Source organism: Myotis davidii, unplaced genomic scaffold (assembly GCF_000327345.1).
Source record: "Myotis davidii unplaced genomic scaffold, ASM32734v1 scaffold3095, whole genome shotgun sequence".
In the NCBI taxonomy this organism is placed as follows: Eukaryota; Metazoa; Chordata; class Mammalia; order Chiroptera; family Vespertilionidae; genus Myotis; species Myotis davidii.
The window spans coordinates 97075-100436 of record NW_006286979.1 but is presented as its reverse complement, the minus strand read 5'-3'; the positions used below and the strand labels follow the sequence as shown (position 1 = coordinate 100436).

The 3362-nt window shown below is 36.8% G+C and overlaps 1 long non-coding RNA gene across 1 annotated transcript in view; it reads left to right on the top strand.

Annotated features, from left to right (window-relative positions):
- LOC102752160 overlaps positions 1–3362 on the top strand; it is a 60655-nt gene that overhangs the window by 3609 nt on the left and 53684 nt on the right. The gene's annotated exons all lie outside the window — the stretch shown is intronic.

Below are 3362 nucleotides of genomic sequence, written 5' to 3'. Positions count from 1 at the left end.
ACAGTGGCTTTGTAATATAGCTTGATATCTGGTATTGTGATCCCTCCAACTTTGTTCTTCTTTCTCAGGATTCTTGCTGCTATTCAGGGTCTTTTTTTATTCCATATGAATTTTGGGGGAGTTTGTTCTAGGTCTGTGAAATATGCCGGAGGTATTTTAATGGGGATTGCATTGAATCTGTAGATTGCTTTGGGTAGAGTAAGGATTCTTCTTCACATTTTGAAGGAAACTTGAAGATCTAGTGATTACAAAATTGACCCTAGCAGTTTAATATTATAAGACCCACTTAGTTGTTTTCTTGTTTCATGAACATATACATTTACTAAAGCTAAGCTATTCTAGTTTCTTTGTTCTTTGTCCTTTTAGTAGAATTCATACTTAGTTTGAAAATATGTGACATGAGCCAAGATGTCAAACTTTTCCAAAGAAATAGTAATGAATTTGCATACCTTAAGTGATAGACTCATTATGTCTGTTTCTTGATTAAAGTAATGTGAAAAATGGTACATACAGCACATGAGCGATGGCAAAATGGAGCCCTTGGTGTCAGTCTTTTCTTAAGTATTAAGTTCAGTCTCTGCCAACATAAGTACTTGAAGTGAGCTTTAATTTCTCTTTTTCTGTTTTGCTGAAGCTGTAATCTTAAATTTGATGTTTGCAAATTGGCTGCCATTACATAAGCTTTCTGGTATAGATGAGCTACTGGAAATCTGAAAAGCTTAAAAACAATACTTTGTGTGTTGACAAGCTGATTTTAAGTCCCCCAAGAAACAAACTGAACTATTAAGGCATTCAATTAAAGCAGAGGTGGGAAACCTTTTTTCTACCAAGGGTCATTTGGATATTTATAACATCATTCGTGGGCCATACAAAATTATTAACTTAAAAATTAGCTTTCTATACTTGGTCAAACATTTAATTAACTCACCCCTAATGCCTTGGCAGAGTCAGACCAAATGATTTTGCGGGCCTTATATGACCTGTGGGCCAGACGTTCCTCACTCCTGACTTAAAGGAATATGGATTCTTTTCTTCTAAGTTTTAAATTTTTATTTTTGGCAGAGAAGAAGTGAGAAGGAGAGAGAGAGAGAGGGAGAGAGAGAGAAAGAGAGAAAGAGTGAGAGAGAGAGAGAAACATCAGTGATGAGAGAGAGAGAGAGAGTCATTGATCTGCTGTCCCCTGCATGCCTCACACCAGGGATCGAGCCGCCCTTACTGGGAATCGAACTGAGGCCTCCTGGTTCATAGGTCGATGCTCAACCACTGAGTTATGCCAACTGGGCAATTTGTATATGTTTTTATACAAAATTATGGGGATGGAAAATCTAGCCAGTTTGTAGAAAGCATATTATACAAAAACCTCAACAGGTTGACATCATAATGACTGCAAATGACCAGTTGCTTTGGGAAATCAATGGAGATTAGAATAAAATCCATGTGCAGTTGGGAAAACTATCATCTAGGCAAGAATGTAACTTTTAAAAAAAAGAACAAAAGAATGAGTACCATTACTTGTCTTTTTTAACTTTCCAAATAACATGATATTCAAATTTCATATTATACTATGGGCAAATTATAGCCCCAGAAATTATTGAGTGGAAAGGTTTTCAACTGAAATTGCAAGTGAATAAGTGGTAATTACACAAAAAGATGTGTTGCTGCATTTCACTAATGTAAATATTTTTTTGTGACCATGTTAAGGATTTTTACTAAGCTTTCCAAAATGATTTTTATTGGTAGAAATAGCTGCTTTCTTTACAGTTTTGTGATGATAAATCATTTTAACAAGAATACTTGTGAATTCATTACTACTTTGTTTTACTAAAGAATGAATATCTTTTAATGTACTTACCTAATAGAGTGGGGAAATTTTAAGGCCTGAGGAGAAAGGTTACTAAAATTGAAATGTCAAGTAATTTTATTGAAGACCAGAGGCCCAATGCACAAAATTCGTGCAAGAGTAGGCCTTCCTTCCCTGGCTGCTGGCACCGGCTTCCCTCTGGCACCCGGGACCTGGGCTTCCCTTGTGCAGCCCCAGCTTCCTCCGGAAGGATGCCTGGTCTAATTAGCATATTATGCTTTTATTATTATAGATGACATTGAACTTATTAATGATTAAATGTGAGACTTTTTTTTGAGTAGGACCCATTTATTTTTTCTGTTGTTGGGGGATAGAAAATTTGAACTCATGACAATATTCTGCTCTATCTGTCTTAAGGCATTAAGCATTTTTCATGTTTAGGAATTGTGTGTGGGCTTATGAGACAGAGAAATTGTGGAAAATCAGCTTGGGCAATTGACCTTTAATAATGGCACTCAGCTCCAGTAAGAACTGCAAAGAAGCAACTAAGATTTCTTAAAAGCAATTTAAATGCATAAAGAATGATAGTGAACTCTACTTATTTCTGAAGTCATCTTGCTGTTTTTTGTCCCTCCCCCCCGTCCCCCCGGGATTAGAATTAGGGGTGTTACTGAAGTTGTTGAGATGGATGATTAAATTTTCATGCAGTGGAACTCTCAAAGCTTCTCATTTATAATTTGCTTCTTGTTGTCATTGTCCTGTGGACCCTTGGGTTTCATCTGATGCTACAGTTCCTCTGATTATCTCTGGGAAAGGTTCTTGGATGAATTCCATAATCGTGTTACAGGAATGACTTTTTCTTTGCTGCTTTCCTGAATTACTTTTATAACCGCTTTTATACCTAGAATATTAAGACAGGTGATATTCCTAATATACTGATGGGTTGAAGGAATCTCAGAAAGTTGTTTTGGTTTGCTCGGGCTTTAGGTGCTTTTATCTTTGAAATACCTCAGAGATAAGGTCTATGTTCTGTGAAGAGTCCCATCACCCTCATTTATCAAAACAAAAGTCCGTCCATCTCTCTTCTTGGTTCATTGTTTCTTGCATAGGTCATTGAAGAGACCTAAACTCAATATCTGTTAGTGTGGTAAAACGCTTTTCCTTTTCCTGAGCTGAAGAATAGCCAGCTGTTTTTTGGAGTTTTACTTGCTCTGTTGCAAACCATCCTTAGCCAGGGGCTGCAGCAATTGAAATCATTGAAGGATGCCTTATTTAATCACTGAACAACTAAGTGCATCTTAGTAGCTACTCTCTGTTAATTTTGGTTTTCTTTCACAGGATGGCATCAGATAGTGTTGACTAGGTGTATCTGTATATATGTCAGGCCATTGTGTTTATGATTAGCATCTGCCACAAGACAAGACTGATATTCTCCTATACCTCTTTCACATTTGACTTGTCAGAGGGCTAGCTTTCAGATGTGTAGATTGGTAGTATAGCACATTTGTAATGGGTCCATCCGTTAAGGCTATTTGTACTTCACATTTTTCTTTTACAGTCT